The sequence below is a fragment of the Manacus candei genome, unplaced genomic scaffold (genome assembly GCF_025592945.1).
Source record: "Manacus candei isolate 608988 ecotype Guabito, Panama unplaced genomic scaffold, ASM2559294v1 h1tg000119l, whole genome shotgun sequence".
Classification (NCBI taxonomy): Eukaryota; Metazoa; Chordata; class Aves; order Passeriformes; family Pipridae; genus Manacus; species Manacus candei.
In genome coordinates this window covers 609,930-627,962 of record NW_026138167.1, presented here as the reverse complement: position 1 = coordinate 627,962, position 18,033 = coordinate 609,930, and the positions used below count along the sequence as shown (strand labels likewise).

The 18,033-nt window shown below is 39.5% G+C and overlaps 2 long non-coding RNA genes across 2 annotated transcripts; one reads left to right on the top strand and one right to left on the bottom strand.

Moving 5' to 3' along the window:
* Positions 1 to 222: 222 nt before the first annotated feature.
* On the bottom strand, positions 223 to 4,734 carry LOC127462159 (uncharacterized). The gene is made up of 3 exons (XR_007900327.1): positions 4,594 to 4,734; positions 3,252 to 3,601; positions 223 to 402 (listed from the first exon to the last, which is right to left on the bottom strand). It is a non-coding gene; the product is annotated as an uncharacterized LOC127462159 (long non-coding RNA).
* A 3,430-nt stretch (positions 4,735 to 8,164) lies between these two features.
* Positions 8,165 to 17,350, top strand: LOC127462138 (uncharacterized). The gene is made up of 5 exons (XR_007900304.1): positions 8,165 to 8,515; positions 10,403 to 10,526; positions 11,675 to 11,792; positions 12,612 to 12,729; positions 13,334 to 17,350. It is a non-coding gene; the product is annotated as an uncharacterized LOC127462138 (long non-coding RNA).
* The last annotated feature ends 683 nt before the right edge of the window (positions 17,351 to 18,033 follow it).

The following is an 18,033-nucleotide window of genomic DNA, read 5'->3' as shown; positions in this document are numbered from 1 at the left end:
GCAGTGTCATCAATGCATTACATCACTAATGAATATCTGTAGTAAAGACCAGAGGTGACCCCCAACATAAATCAGCATCCAAAAATCAACATCAAAAATGTTTGTTATAAAAGTAGAATTGTAGTTTACAAATGCCAAGTCAAATCAGATGCAAATGAAACTTTTTGAAAGCATCAGTGGTGTACTTCACTTACATAGAACTAAATCACGAGAAATATTGGGATCATAAAAGACATCATGACAGTGATAATTTTAACCTGTATTTGTTGAATGATTGATTCAGTTGTTCCTCAGCAGAAAGGCTTCCTTCTTGGTCACTCATCTGACAGGTTTCATGAAGCTCCATCCCTGCAACAGTTCTCAGTTTTGTTTGCTCTGGTAACACTGGGAAATTCATGTAGTCTGGATAATAATAAAAAACATTCTCTGATGCATTATTCAGAATAACATCTACAGTTTGATGTAATTCTGTCTGTGATGTTGCACTTGGATAAGTGGTTGTTTTAGGTAAACTTTTGACTCTTTGTATATAAGGTTATTTCCCTATTCATATTTACAATAGACCTGAGATGTACAGGTCAGACAATTTATAGGTATTTTGGAAAAAACCTGCAATTCTTACTCAATATAAAATTCTACCTGGCCAATGAAGAACTGACTTCCTACTGTATCATATGGGCAAGTAGTAACCAAATGTTTCACCCATGAAATCATTAGGAGCTTTGCTTTATACTATAATGAGAACTGTAAGTAGAAGAATCAAGTCACTAGTGCCTTGAGGCATAAATGCAGCTATAACACCCCTTAAATTACTGTAGGTGTAATTCTTTGAAATAATGAGATGAAAGAGTTCAAAGTGGTGTTAAAACAGTTATATGCAAGCAACAGTACATCCTTCACTGGACACATTTCACTAGCACAGTTCACAGTTTGCAGTGAGCTACATCAGCCCAGAGACTGAGTGACCTCTTGGAATCCTGCCACGTTTCCAGTACCTGTCAAATGGTTCTTTCTGTAGGGCATGCAGACAATGGAAACACATTAAAATAACCATATCTGCCAACAGGGGCAGGTCCAGAGAACAAAAATTGGCCCCCACTGTACATGCAGCTGATCAATAACGAGGATTGATTTTATTCTGTGTGCTCAGTCAGCCTGCCATAAAGAGTGTCTTTAACAAGTACAGTGGACAGGACAGCATAACTGCTTGATTAGCTGGGGTGTTGATGCCACATAGCACAGCCATAGCAATTTCTCATCATGCATCTAGACTGCATGCCTTCCATTTGAGTCCTTTGTCCTATCAGTCAGCTATTACAGGGTAGAGAGGAAAATTTTTTTAATGGAAACAATGAACGATGCTCTTTTTCATCATATCTTTCTGTGTACCTTGTAACACAGTTTATCAAAATCAATCTATAAAAATCCACAATGCCAGACACATAATGCATTTTAATTGAATCTGCAACATATGCATGCATGAATTGATACAGATTATTTGCATGAATGAATGTGAATATATAGCATGTGGGGTTTTTGCCTGCTATCCAGTAGATTATTATTAGCAATAACAGATTCTAAAACTAGCTTTGCACATTTGACAAACGCCACTGGGGGAGGGGAAGGAGGAAAGAGTGTAACAGTGGCTGAGCTAAGGCAGCCTAAGGCATTTTTCTGCCTACACAAGGCACAGACAGACAGAATGGATTGGGGACACTGCTCCAACAGTATCTTTTACTCTTTTGGAAATGTGCGGCATTGGCTTTCTCCTTTTTTCTCTGTATCTATTATGATGTTGTCAGGGAGACAGAGTCCTTGACTTACACCCAACTGCTGAGGCCATCACCCTTTATAACTATACCCCAAACCTTGTACCCACTGGAAGATCTAAATCTGTTCTGTGACAGGCCCCTGCATGATATGTTTAGGTGGTATAGAATAAAAATCTCCTTCTCTGTCTCTTCAGTTAACTCAGAGGAAGCCCAAACTTCATTCCAAAATGTGTATTACAAAAGAGCTGGCTTTATAATGTATTTATAACCCATTGTATTTACATTTGTATGCTTTTTTAAAAAAATTATGGCATAAAGAGGTCCTGGGTAGCCTTTTCATAACATGGTTGTCCGTGAAGTATATTTTATATTTATTAAAATCCCCAACATTTGTGAATCTCCTTTGATTTTCTTGTAACTGACATAAAACCTTACTGTAAATTGATCTCAAAAAGATACATTAAATGGGCATCTTTCATAATTGAATTAGGGTAATATATCTGTTGCCTTCTCAAGTAATTAGATATCTAATTGTCAATTTTAGAAGTAATCAGGTTGTCAAGAGAGAACACAATCTACAGCTATTTTAAAGGTCAAAATAGTTTTAGATTTCAATTTTATATATTTATTAAAATTCTTACAGTACTCAGACTTACTTTTTTATTTATAAATAGTTTAATATTAAGGTGTTTAAACCTCATTCTGAATTGATGGGTAAAAGATATGACTATTTTAATTAAATTCTAAAAGGACATTCTGTATATAACCTTTGAGCACAACCCTGAAGTCATTGTTGAGAAAAACTCTAGTTGACTTGATAGACTGAAATTTAGAATATAACAGACATAAAAAATAAAAATAGGTCAGTAAGATATAATTGTAAACACTCTGCACATACTTTTTCACATTATCTTTCCTAATATCTGGGAAAACATTGTTCCACAAATAAGTACAAATAGTGCCTGATTTCTAAATAACATTTTGGTTAAATTCAATGGCATTGTTGATATTTATTAATAATATCTTTTTTCATGCAGTTGCTTACAGATAGATATAGTAAATAATGTGACTTACAAGAAAAATGTGAAATGAGTCACTTACTTGGGCACTATACCTACAGAACTTCTCAATCTATTTTTAAATATTTTAGAAAAGGAAAGGGAACTAAATGATCATTTACATTTCTGAGCTAAGTGTTATCAGTAATACTTAGAAATCCTATCCTGACTTTTATTTATTAGTAGCAGCAATTTGAATATGCAGCATTTTGTTAGCAGTTTAAATATTCAAAGTATAACAATAAAAGATATTTAATAATTTTTCTTAATAGCAAAGAACTATCAAGACAGCAAATACTCTCTCCGATTTAGTGCAAGAGAGAAAGTAAACACTAATTATAGCAAATAACTATTAGTGTCAAAGGATTCCAAGACATTGCCAATATACACTTAAGCATTTCAGAGCAGACAGTGACCTTACCTTCATCGCCAAGGAGAAAGCATGTCAGCAAGTTAGGACTGACCTCCTCCAAAATGGAACAAAAGGCAGAGAAAGCACCTGGGCCTTTTAGAGAGAGTTTATCTAAAAAATATTCAGTTCTCTTCCTGTAGCTCTCTTGGGACCAAATGTCTTTGTATTCCTCCAAGGAAAAGACTCTCTTGTAAACCAAATATGACAGCACTTTGTTCACATCCAGCTCTTCCAGTATTTTCTCTCTCTGATTGCTTGGGATTTCAGAAAGCCACTTACTCCTGTTTTCATTTTCTCTTTTGGTAGATTTCGCACAGTTATAAAACCAAGATTTGGCTGTTCTTCCAAACATTTTGATACTTAAAGAGAAAATAGAGAATTCTACTTCTGCATTTATCGTGGCATATTCAGTATGCAAAATAAACATAATGTGGATGGCTAGAATGCAAATACATACTGATGTCTGTAATTATTGTAATTCCAATGGAATAAAGAAGGCCTACATACAAATTATAAAGAAATCTAGCTCAATGCCTGCAGCCTCCTAAGAGGATTACATTACACTAATTAGCCCTTTACAACTGTTAACAGCTTCTGAACCGTAATGATGAGACTGAGAATTGCTTAGTTACTGTTACTTTTTAATTCTGTAACTGATCTTCAAAGATATGCCTTTGCAAAAAATAATTCATTCTAGAAGACAGCTGGCAAACTGAAATCAAACTGAAATAATCTGTACAAGCTGGTACAGGACATAACCTAAAGCTTCTTTTGTACACTTTAATTTTATATTCCTCAGAGGCCATACCCAAACCACAGTACAAATGCCCTCCACTTCTCATTCTTTCATAAAATATTAGCTTTAATATGCAATGGAATTACACATTCAGACAGCAAGTTTCTATAAATATTTAGTAAACCTTTATGCAAAAGGTAAAAAAAAAAAGGTTTCAGAATAAGACCCTTTTTTGTGAAGATAAATACATAACTGTTAAGAATAACATTTCTGCATGTTTAGATCTTTATGTTGTTTCCAAGCAAAATAAACCATGTAGTGTCCATTCCACAAGCCAGGTTGACAGTGAAGATTACTGCAATCCCAGTGGAGGTGTTCTGCCACTGATAATCATTCATTGGGGATCACACATTACATAACCTCCCTTATGCAAATGCTTCTTAATACTTGGACTTCTCGGTCTTGTTTTTATACTTTCTGTCAACATAAATTCCCTATGTAGAAAAGGTATGAGTACTTCCTGCCTCCTCCTGCTGTTTCTTGAACTATTTTTTCTAGTTCCATTACTTCCAACATCATGATAGTGCATCCATGGCCTTGCCCTTGTGGCCTTACCTGCACTTTTCTTAAGAGTGGTTTATCGGTTGTGCAGCGAACAAAACCATTTTGCCAAGGTCTTCGGCAAAAAAGTTTTATGATATTTTCTGTCCTGATGATCTGAAGATGCGACCACTGTATCCTCCTGTCAGGTTTCTTCTGCTTCTGAAATTTCAATTATTCATCAGTCAGCATTAAAGTTGACCACTGTCCATGTAAGAATTCAGGAATTTTTTTAATTAATAATATGACCATCCAAACAATTAACTAGCCAGGCTTCACAGAATTGTTTAGCAGCATTGCCTGTCACCCTGTGGTTGTTTGCAGATACAGCAAGTCTCATATGTTACACATCATCTGGAGTAAGGAAGAGTGGAATTATATGTCATTTGAAGCTGTATTAATGGTCCTAGTTTAGGGTGTTATGGCTTATTAACCATAGCAGTGAGATTCTCATACTTCTGTAATCATCTTGCATCTACTCAGGTAGAGCTACCATGCATTCCATGGCATCACACACCACACCAAAGATGACCCACGGGGGGAAGAGAGGTGGTGAAAGGCACATTCTATCCCAACCATGAGCCAGGTAGTACAGCTAAACAAGGGTCATTGCAGTAGGCAACTTATCTGGCACATCTTCTATGCAGCCTTTGAAAGTAAGGGCTCCTTCATAATACTGGTTCTTAAAATTCCCTCTAGTTTTTCAACCTTCATAGAGGTAGTACAATTTTTTTTCTCTTCAAATTGTTTCTCTCTCAGAAGTTCTACTACTACTAATACAACAATATCTCAGGAGGTAAAAGATCCTGATAAAGCCTGGCACTCCACATATGCTAGACAGCATCCTATGACTCAGCCTTCTCAGCCTCTACAACTTCTGATGGCAAGTTTTTCTATTACTTCACTAAAAGCTAGAGCAAGCGCAAAGTTACAGGTTTTGGGTTCATAAGGCAGTGCCCAAAGATGAAATAAAGGAGGATGTAACCTGCATACATTTGTCAGAGTTTAATTTTTAAAAAAACAAATCTGTGTTTATTTTATTGTGCTGATAACACTGGTTGTAATCAATATCCTAAACAGAGTAATAAATTCTGCACAGTAGTGAATTTGGAAGTTAAAAAAAGCAGGTAACCTGTCAAATTAACAATGAAATTTATTTCTAACAGAAACTATAGGTTATGTCTTATTTTTACATATGTCCATAATGGTTCTGACCATGACAGTCTATCCTTGAAGATGCATGACCTTGTTATAGTCAGTGATGGACATAAGTTGCATCACTTCAGAAAAAGGAAGAAGAATTGGTGCAAATGAAAAATGTATATAGGTATCAGTTTGCTGAGGTACATTCTCAGTATACCTTAAATAATAAAACTAATTTAAAACCATCATTAAAAGGTTTAGCTGGGGTAGAACGACAAGCAGGATTAACTACAGAGCCATTAGACAATTCTGGGGATTCATGGGAGAAAAACCAGTACTCTGCATTGAAAATGCAAAGAAAGGTTAGTATAATATGAACTGGTTAATATAGGCTGGGAACAGTACTACACACAGCAGTTATCCAGGGTAATGACAGTTTGAAATTTGTGAGTATATAGTATATAGGAGTGTCTTTGGACTTATGCACTGAATAACTTACTTTTTTTTTTTTTCCTAAAGGACTACAATGTTTTGAACCAGAAATGTCCCCATTAGTTTTGTTGGTAAAAGAATATATCCCTTTAATCTCAAATATCTTCTTAAGAAGTCTTAAAATCATATAGAATGCGTGGTATCATAGGAAATGCAGCAAAGTGTGGATAATAACAAAATTTGCCTCTCTTCCTTCTCACATACTGTGAAGTTATTTCCAGTAATGTACACAGGAGAATAAAATGCTAAAATTCTGATATGGTAATTGTCAGAGTTCTAATAAAAATCCACAGCTTTCAAAATCTGATTACTAGTTAAAGGCAAAAAATTTGAAAGTGTGTTGAGAGACTGAATACAGAGAAATGGGTGTAAAGTACAATCAAAGGAGGAAACCATAGAAATTGAAGATGCCAAAGAAGTAATTGAGACAAAATGATACATAGAAATGCATGGTGGAAATAAAGGATTTGTGATGGAGAACTACTTTTTTCCCAGGGTCAGGGAGCTGGTATTTAACTGCAATGACCTGTAAATGATTCAGTGCAGACTGTTGGACTATGCAATAGAAGTTGTACAATCCTCCCAAGCTCTGAGTCCTAATGCCTGGCAACTCAAACCTCTTCAAATTATTTACCTGGGTGCCTAGTTCTGCAAATTGTACAAAGATGCTGCTTAGTTTTGGTCAGTCCAATTTCATAAGAAATGGTGTTAACCAGGAAGCATCCACTACAAGTAAGATGTGGCAGTGTTTATTTGACATTGAGGTCAAATAAGGATGCAATCTGATCAACACTTTTTGACACTGACATTGCTTCATAATGAGAATAGCAAAGGGGGTGTAGCACGTTTTTTCCCCTCCCTATTACAAACCACTTGTGCCTGCCATGTGCTCCGCAAAATGGCATGATGAGGATTTTGAGAATTAGTGATGTGATTCTTCACTGCAGCCTCAGAATATTCAGCTTCTTGTTTATGAGAGTTACAGAGAAAAGTTTTTCAAAGAGCAGTTTTAGATAAACTGAAGTGGGATTTCAACATGAGCTGTCCAGAGAAGGGCAATGCAGCTGGTGAAGGGTCTGGGGCACAACTCTGATGAGGAGCGGCTGAAGGAGCTGGGGAGCTCAGCCTGGAGAAAAGGAGGCTCGGGGGAACTTTATTGCTCTCATCAACTCCCTGACAGGAGAGTGGAGCCAGGTGGGGGTCGGGCTCTGCTCCCAGGGAACATGGGACAGAACAAGACGACAGTCTTAAGCTGTGCCAGGGGAGGTTTAGGTTGGACATTAGGAAGAATTTCTTCTCAGGAAGGGTGATCAGACATTGGAATGGGCTGCCCGGGGAGGTGTTGGAGTCATCTTCCCTGGAAGATGTTTAAAGAAACAATGGACGTGGCACTGAGTGCCAAGACCTGGTTGACAAGGTGGCGTTCGGTCATAGGTTGGACTCGATGATCTCAAAGGTCTTTTCCAACCTAACTGATTTCGTAGATATCGACATTTTCCAATTGCTCGCCGTCCTCGGAGCCAGGCGAGTGGGTGCGTTTATTAATTAACGCCACAGCAGCGAGAGCTACAAAGAAGTATTCACTCAATCAGAAGAACGAGTGATGACAATAGCTTCACCCCCGCACGGCTCCGGGCCCGGGCGGGTCACGGCGGCGGGCGGAGCGGCAGGGCCGGGCCCGGGGCCAAAGAGGCCCAGGGCGAAGGCGGCGATCGCCGAGGCGGCATCGCTGCGGGTGTCGCGGGAGCTGCGCTGGCTGGCGGCCGAGTCGGGTGGCGTAAAGAGCCGCAGGAGCCGCGCTGCCCCGGCAGCGCCAGCCCCGAGCGGCAGCGGCTGCGGGCCGAGAACGACAGGCTGCGCTACCGCCTCCTGCTCCTGCGCCACGGCTCGGCGGCCGAGCGGGGCCGGGCGGCGCCGATGCAGGCCGGGGCCGCTCGGAGGGGGGGGCGAGCAGTGGACTACGGGCTGGCCGGCCCTCTGCGGGGAGAGACGGGACAGGGACACTCACGGCGCCGAACCGCCCGTCCCCAGCCCGCGGGGGTCGCGGTGCTCCGCGGGTGGGAGCCGGTCGCGGTGTCTGCCCGCAGCACTGAGCAGTGGATCTGCCTTTGCACGTGCATCATAGAATCAGAGAATGGCTTGAGTTGAGAAAGACCCTAAAGATCAGTCCTGTTGTTCCAACTCCCTGCCGTGGGCAGCAACACCTTCCACCAGACCAGGTTGCTCAGAGCCCCATCTGACCCGGCCTTGAACGCAGCCAGGGATGTGGCATCCACAGTTTCTCTGGGTGAACCTGTGCCAGGTATGACACCACTGAAAGTTGTCACTGTTCAGTGTGCCAGTGTGATCTCCCACGGTTTCGCTGGGGAGATTTTGCCAGTGATAGTTGTAGTAGTGCCACTGAGCAGTTTTGCTGTGTCTGCAGAAAATCAAAAAGATGCGGTTTAGATGGGTCATAAGTGCTAAGGACATAACTTATTCCCCTGTAATTACCTTTTTAGCCCAATATTGTACTGGTCTGGTTTGTTTCAACGATTGCTGGGAAAAGTCTTAAAGGCATAGTAGGGGTATATTTTGTATTATCACTGCTTTCAGAAAGTCTCCAGTGCAAGTCCAGTTGATGCAGTGAATCAAAATAAAAGAGGAAAAGAAAAAAGAAGGTAAATCTGTGAACCAACATCAGAATGATTTAAATGGTTATTTTAGGGTACATAGTAATAGGAGAAGTGGTGTTTGATCAGGTTCAGAAATACTTTGTGTATTTTGAAATCCCAACTTTTGGGGAAAAGGTTTGCTATAGCAGAGAGAAAAAAAATATTATTTAGGAGCTTCACCTTGTGTTAATAGGGTTAGTTACACATTCTTAGATCTCTACTTTTTATGTAAGAAAAGGATTGGGGTTATTTGGAAATAAAGGCCATAATTCTGTGGTGCCTAAAGAGAGTGAAGGTTCATGAGCAGTTAAAAAGCGTGATGGCTGAAAGGATGTTGGCAGCACTAGCTGTATTACAATAGAGCTTAATAACTAGAGTAACCTTCATGTGAACTATCTTGTTTGAATCTGATGCTTTGAATGGACTGGCAGAAATGAGGGCTCACTGGAGTGATCCAGATTTCTCTAGGACATCTGCCAAATGCAAATTCTGGTGCAGGAATATAGGTTGCTTTCTGAGGTCAAACTTGCAAAGCCATTTAGGCCCAGACTGATGAAAGTGCATGGCAAATTGGAAAGCTACTATAAAGTAGTCAGAAGGTTGGATGGGACTATCCTTTGTATAATTATGTAAAAATGGTTTACTGCATTTTGGTATAAATTCTAGTACAGTGAAATCTGGTCAAAGTTGGGACCTCTGGGGATGCACCAACGGTGTGAATCCTTTTATTCTATTTCTCTCACAAATATGTATGTGCATAATCTAATTTATTTGTTACAGATACAGTGTGTGCCAAGCTTCACAGAAGACACACTGAAGCTTTATGAAGCACTGAAAAAAGAACATGATGCTTTGCTAGGTTACAGAGGAGCCAACCAGAGCAAATCTATCAAAATTACTCTGACAGATGGGAAAATGGCTGAAGGGGAATCTTGTGGGGAAAACCACACCATTTCAGTTAACTGTAGGACTTCGGTAACCTGCAGATTCAAGGAGTTGTACTTTTGCAGTGATAAAACTTACTATCATTTGTCTCTTACCTTGTTGTGTAAAATATATGTCATGGTCAGTGGATGATGACTTAAATTGGTTCATTTGGAAAGCATTGAACTTTCAGCTTAATGCATAATAAACAACTGGTTGAGGTTACTGTTCTGAGCGATGCTTGAGGTTCTGTGCTAGGATCATAATGCTTGCTTCCAATTAAAAGGTAAATCAGTCAGACTGCTAGGAATTAATAGAGACATTGGAAGTTTTGTGAGTTACCAGTTACCAGTTACAGTAGAACTTATTGTAAGAAGCAGTCTTTCCTCCAGATCCCCGGCACTGAAAACCATTAAATGAAACTTCTCAAGACCTTAAGGTTCTTTACCTTTAAAGTAGAAAAGTGTTTAAGACCACCACAGAAACAAAAATTTAAGGTATTCAGGTGCTACGAGATGTGACTGTGGTCTCATGGGGTTTAGAAACCTAAGGTCTTTTACAAGTCTGAACCTAAATATTCAGGTCTCTTGTTGTCCGTTCTGGTTTTTTAGTTAAGTGTTGGCTTCAAATGCTGTCATAGCCAAAGCGGATGGTGAACTGTGGGACCTGTATTGTCCACTGGAGGGAGATTGTGCTCTGAAGCTGCTGACCTTTGATAATGAAGAAGCAAAAGCTGTGAGTAAACACTCTCTGGTTTCTGCTTGATTAGATGAACTAATGACATAAAATTGATTGCAGCATTAGGTTTTAAAATCTTGACATAAAAAAACCCCACACAAAACTATTCAAGTAATGTATTTCCCATGATTCAGCAAAGAAGGTGAGATACTAAGTGCCTATTATCTGAGAGTAAATAAAATCTTAGGGTTCTTTTCATCTTTCTCTTTTACATAAACAGGTTATTTCTCAAATGAGATCATACAGAACACCTTGATTTATATGCTAACTTGAAATAGTTTGATGTCTTCTAAGATATGTTCTGTGGTTTGACAGTGCATTTGAAGATCAGACAGTGAAAGCAAAGTAAGGCTGTCTTGCTGTTTTCTAAAAATTGTCCAACATTAGATTTGAGTCATAAATAAAGTCTACACCTCCTTTTACTGGCACTGTTTATTAGAACCGTAAGCAGTCGTATCTTAGTCAATTAAACTATGAATATACTTAGCAACACACCCAAGATTTTTATTTTTTAATGAGATTCAGTCTGAAGCTTATGTTTATGTATTAGAATTAGACTTCAATTTTGTCAAAGAATTATTCATGTGATTAAGCTTGTTTGAGGCATTTCAGAAGCCTGTAAAGGCTTTATCTTGTAGCAGTGGCTCTGAATTAGTCCAAATTAACAGGAACTTAGAACATGAGACTGGTATTGATCTACTGGGTTGTTGGCTCCCCTCTGCTGACATTTCAGGTAATGTACTTTACAGACCTATTAATAAAGGTACTGAATGTGAACAGTGGAAACTTAATTGGCTACATTGTTTTAGATCTGATTAGTGTTGCATAGACTTTTGACTGACTAGAAACTAACTTGTAAATTAACAAGGTACAGTAAGTACTAAGTTGATGGAATAGCACACAGGTATAATCATCACCTTTCCGACTACAGTATGGTGGGCTTTTAGTGCTACATCTGCCATTGTATTAATCATTTAGAGTACTTCAAAGTGAGAACAGAAAATTGTTTTACTTCTCTTAAAATTTAAACAACATTGGTTCCAGTCTACTTCCCATCTGCAGATATACTTATGGTTTGATTTTTTTCCTTTTTAGTTACACAATGCCACTGACCCCATGGCTTTCTCACCTGACTTTATTTGCAGGTTTATTGACATTCAAGTGCTCACATTCTTGGAGAGGCCATGGAAGGATATTTTGGGGGCTGCTTATGCTATGGACCATCAACTGAGAATGGATTTTATTTTGACATATATATTGAAGGTAGGTACAATTTCAGTGTCTTAGAACTTTAATACTCTGTATTGAATCTCAGTACTAGAATTAGTTTGTTCTGTCATGTTTCTGCATGTTAAAAGTGAAATAGTGTCTCTAATATGATTGGAAGCTGACAGGTTAGTCTTCTATCTAGGCACATAAATTGAGTGTGTATGTACATTTAAATTCAGGAGCACTGTTCAGACACCTGCTCTGTAAGACTTGCAGCTGTTCGATGTTCTGCAGAAAAAATGTGGTGTTTGGGTAAAACTTCATGAACTTCTGGACAGACAAAGGAGATGGTTTCCTTGAAGAATCCTGGGAGTTTGGTTTCCAAGTGCCACAGTCACTTGTAGAGAAGGCACATATGCTTATAACTTGTATAGGTGTTTACTACTTTTCTAATCACTGTGCACACCTTTCCAATTCTGTTTTTTCTTTGTTTATCTTTCTGTAGTCAGGGAGAATACTGAATCTGCATCAGCCCATAAACAGACTCCTGCAACTGGGTTGAGCCTTTTTCCCCCCTATTTTTTTTCTTAAATCATACATATACTTCGACCTGTAGGTCTTGCAGACATTTAATCATGTCAAAGACTGTTCTAGGAATGATTGCAGTGGGTTTGTTTGAGGTGGCATTATTTGCGTTTCTGAGTTTGGTGTCTGAAAATACAACTGATTGGAAGAAGCTCAGAAAATACTGGGACAAATCACAACAACACATTTTACAGTTTCCAATTAGACCACTAGAAAGTGGTTATTTCAAAAAATGGAAATATCAATATATTTAATTTATATTTCTTTTACCTGTGTCTTTTTGTTTAGAGGTGTATCTAGTACTGAACTCCCACTACTAGAGAACTGCTGTAAAAATATCATAAAAGAGAAACAGGCTTTTGAAAGGCTGGAAGTCAACAAGGAGACCCTGTTAGACATGTTTAAGGTAAATCTTTTGAGTAGCTGTGGTTGTGGTACAATGATCTTTTAAAATGTAACTTTTATAAAATGCTGCATGTGACTGAGTCATCAGAACTGTACCTGTCTAGTAAAACAAAGAAAAAGAATACCATCCCTTTCCCCCTCTGTTTCCTCTCAAGTGTTCAGAATGTTTTCAGGCACTAATAAAAACAATTTTGTATTACACAAAAATACCTCAGGCTCAATAAGATGACAAATAAGTACACAAAAGGCACTCATTCCTTCTGGCTCACTTGCAGAGACAGGTCAAAAAAGACTTTTGCTATAGCCCCCTGTTTTATACAGTAAATATTGCCAATCTCACAATGCCGTGTAATTGCCTTTTGCAATGCTTTGAGGTGTTCAGGTGGTAATCACCATCCTCAACACACCCTCAGGGGATTTAAGATGTTTTTGTCTCTTTCCTCTCTTGTTTTGCAACTCTTCTGAAGGATGTTGAACTGCTGAGTACAAACTTTTAACTTAGTTGTGTCTTTTACCGATGCACTTGCATTATTAATACATAATTTAAAAAGAGAATTTTGTTAGCCATTTTATTGATGTTTCTGACTTTTCATGTTTCCACACAGTATAACAACTTTTAACTGTCACATCCCTAATGAGAAGGTGAAGACACCAACTACCACAATATACAGGTAAAGAAATATGCTTCTAAGATATTGTATTTTTATAGTTAGTTTATTTAAATTGAGACAGGAATAAATTGGTTTTTCGTTTTAGTTTATTTTTTATTTTTATTCTAACTTCCAAATTCTTGTGTGATTGGGACTTAGGTTTGCAATTGATATTGCTACTTTTGTAAAACGAGGTATTTTCTTTCTCTGCTGGGACAGATTAGGTCTCAATTTGTGGACAAATGGCAAATTCAGTTCTTATTCATTCCCTCTCATTTCAGTAAACTGATTAAAATAAGTTACCACCCCAGACATTGGATTGGTGCATAGTGGGTAACACTAACTCTCAGCTTATTGGGGGGTGAGGAACCTGCTTATTTAGTTGCTCATTCCAATCAGTTGGTTGGAAAATAGCAAAACCATTTTTCTGTTTGATATGCATAGTTTGAAATTTCCTGGCCAGCTTTAACAAAGTTCACATATGGAACTATATGAGTTGGTGAGTGTGTTATGATGGTCTTGATAATAGATCAGCTGTGCTGAGCATTTACTGAGAGAATATTTCACTTCAGGTAGAAGGCACAGTTACATTTATGGAGCACTGAATGTGCTGCACATTGCATATTCATATTTACTACCGTGGTGGAATGTGTCAAGCACGAACTTGTGCACCATGAGTGACTGTACTGAGAAAATGTTGGAGTATTTGGAAATGAACACTTTTTTTCTTTTGGCATATAGATGTGGTCCACCGATTAATCTCTGCAGAGTGAGACACATTGGAAAATTAAGGCCCTTAAAATAGTTAGGGTAAACTGAAATTAACTGTGCATTGAAATTGAAGTAAACAATGGTACAGTTGATTTATTTGTGTATTTATTTCTCCTGAGCTGATTATGCTAGGGTTCTTTGTATTGTTTTCTTTGTTTACTCTGAAAATAGTCCTTCATTTCTTTCTGAACTCCCATTTTACAAGTAGAACTGCAGACTTTAATCATTCATCTGCGTCCAAGGTTTACTGATTCTTGACTATCACAATAGTACATCAGTGAAAGTTAACAGCATCTTTTTTTGTCAGAGTACTAGTGTACTAACATGCATGTTTAGACTGATGAAGAGCACAGGAAGAACACTGTAGCTAGTAGTGACTAGATTAGCTATGGAACCAATTGTCCCATGCCCAGTAGAGAAGTGCGGTGCCTAAGCCCATGTGGCAGTGCTGTTCCAGGACCTCTGACCAGCACTGCACCTCATAGTACGAGTGTCCTGGTTTGAGACTGTACTTGCTGTCACATCTGCATGTGTGTGTGTGGGGCTGCACGCTCTGTTCTGCAGCAAATGAACATCCAAGTGTTTATTGAGTCAGAATATACTACTTTGACCTTGTCAGATGGTATCTTTCAGGTACAGGAGGTAAAATGGCAGATCTGCAAGTGCTGCTGTTAAAAGATGGTATTGCTGACAGGAAAGGCAGAGACAGGGTTTGCAGAGGCCTTTGTTTTTGTGGTATGGTTTAAGTTACTCACAGATGCCAATTTTGGTAACCATATTAGACCAATACCTCATTGGAATGTTCATCATAGTTGCTTTTGCTGGCTTCCTAACTGAAGTGTGTGGAACTCTGAATTCCAGGGATTATGTGTTAGATTGTCAAAACAACTAAGAATTAACTGTGAGAGTTAGGTTTGTTGTGTCTTTCGTGTTTCTCTACTGCAGTATGTTTTGAATGTGCTTTGAACTGCTTTTCTAGCTGCTATAATATGAAGTAATAAAACATGCCATGATGTGAGTTGAAACAAGCTACCTAAGTAGAATAAAAATATTACTTGACCAGTCACTTTTGTTTGTCTTCTGTATTAGTATGCTGACTAAAAGGCACTGCAAGTATCTTTGTTATAAACAAATGCTCAAAGACTGCATATAAATCTCTTCCCAAGGAAAGAAATAATACTGTTTGAATGTGTTAATGCTTATCTCTCCTTTCCGTGATATTATGTAATATTATCTTAAAGTTTGGGGTTTGTGTATCAGAGTTCCTCTGATATGGAAACTCTGCAGAAAATATATAGAATATCCTTTCCTTATAACAAAATGATGAAGGAATGTGAAAAAATCCAGGAAGAAGCCAGGAACTGGGATCATAGGAAAACTGGAAAGGTACACTATTCCATTGTTTACTTATTTTATGCTTCTATAATAGAATTCATTCTCTTTCCTTGTTTTTTAGTTTTGGTTTGCTTGTTTTTTCCATTTTTGGCAGTTTGAATGAGAGCCAGTTCTGTATGCTTCTTGGTGTTGCTTATGTTTTGAAATTTTAGTTCTGCAAACTCAATGCTGGGCTCCCGCAAGTGAACAGCAGCCCTTTCCCCCCAGGAAAGAAAGCCTGGAGCCTCGAGCTCTCAGGTGCAGATGATGGGCCTCCCAGGGCACTCTGTGGGCAGCAAGACCTTTCTGTCCTGGCCCCTTCTGTCTGGGAGAAATCTTTGTCCGTATTCAATTTGGGGAGGCGGCCTGGCAATTTTGGAGCTGGGCTCCTGCCTGCAGACAACAGCCCTTTCCCCTATGAAAGAAAGCCTGGAGCCTCAGGCTGTCAGGTGCAGATGATGGGCCTTCCAGGGCACTCCACAGTGTGACAGACTGAAATGGCTTAAACACTCTCAAAATCATAGAAAGATTTCTTGTCAAACTGTAAGGAAGCAACTGCCTGTCTGCGACCACTGAAGTGCCCCCCTCCTAAATGACCTTCCTGACTGGAATTTGGACTGTGACAGGGACTTCAGGTAAGACTATTGTCTAATCATCTCAGGTCTGAGGAGAAGTAAACAAGGCTCATTGGGTGGTGGAAGAGAAGGGTTTTGGGGGTGTGATGGCAAAATCTTTGTACACCCAGCAGGAGTAATCCCCTCCCCACTCCAGGAAGACCACATATACATGGGACATTCACGTAAGAGGCAGTTGAGCAGGGGTTATAAACCATTAAAGACCCCCAAAGAGCCCCCACGTCTCATTCCTGCGGTCTTCCTCCACTACAGAACTGCACGTGATGCAACAAATCCAGAGCCTGTCGCAAGAGACTGCAAAGCTTCCTCTCTCCCAGGGCAGGTGCCTAGGCATCTCCTGGACATGTATTAATCCACTGCACTCCATGTTTTGCTAGGCCCTCCCCACTAAGACCAGAAGAACAGGACTCCATGAGATGCCACCAGGTTCCATGGAGTGGTGATAAATTTTCTATTTTAATCTCTCTCTGTCACTCTCTTTCTTCCCCCCACTCCTTTTTCCTATTTCTTTCTGTCTCTTTCTCTGCCTTTACTGTTAAATAAAATCCATACTGATGATTTTGGCATATGCTGCCACTTGCACCTTAATTCAGGCACAGGCATTTCTAATAATTTTTAATAGCCAGATCATAACACAAGGGCAGCAAGACCTTTCTGTCCTGGCCCCTTTTCGTCTGTATTCAATTTTGGGAGGCAGACTGGCAATTTTGGAGCTGGGTACCTGCCAGCAAACAACAGCCCTTTCCCCCAGGAAAGAAAGCATGGAGCCTGAGGCTCTCAGGTGCAGATCATGGGTCTCCAAGGGCACTCTGTGGGCAGCAAGACCTTTCTGTCCTGGCAGATTTTGTCCCAGACAAATTTTGTCCCAGACAAATTTTCTCACGGACAAATCCAGTTACTTGCAGACAAAAGGTGTTTCAGGAAGTGCTCTGAAATGGAGGGGAACCTCCCAATTCAAACCCTTAAAATGATCAAAAATTAGGAGTTTTCTTCAATTTAAACCTTAAAATGAGGAGAAGGGGGGGGGTGTTACCTCAAATTAAAGCAATAAAATGGTAAATAAGTGGGTTCTCCCCTCAATTTAAACCCCTAAAATATTGGAGTAAGAGGGCTTTCCCTCATTTTAATTACCTCAAATGATTGAAAAAGGGGGATTTCCCCTCAGTTTCAAGTCTTCTGTATAAGGGACAACAGGGATTCACCCTCAATTTAAACCTTACAGTGGTGAAAAGGGGGGGTTTGCCCTCAATTTCAAACCCATAAAATGGCATTGTAAAGGTTTTACCCTTCCATTGCAACCAGAAAATAATGGAAAATGGGGATTCCCTGTCAATTGATACCCATAAAATCATGAAAAAGGTTGGGTTTCCTTCAATTGATACTCTTAAAATTGTGGGGACCCACTGTGGGGTCACCGAGGTGGGTCTTTCACAGCCTAAAATGGACATTGCATCACAGGCCAAGGCATTCCCAGCAGGACTGGACACTCCTGGCCAAGGTGACCAGTCCAAGGAATTTGGACCGGTGACAGTCTGGGGGGCGTTTTAAGTTGGCTACTTGCGGATTTTGTTGTCCAGAAACTCCAATTCTTTTTGGCACCTCTTGCTGAAATGTTTCCCTGCTGGGGAAGAGGTCAATTAGTCTTTTTAATGGCCCAATTGCCAGAGGTAGGGGAAAAACTCTCAGCATTCCCCACAGCCCTGTCACTCCCACATCCACCTGTGGCCAGGGGGCGATGGGCAGGAGCCTGCCCTGGATGGGCTTGAGGGATGGTGCTAAGCCCACTATTGCCAAAGTGAAGGATTCTGGCATTGTCCCTTGGCCAAGATCTATCAGCAAAAGGCAGAAAAAAGGGCAAAGGCTTGAGGAAACTCT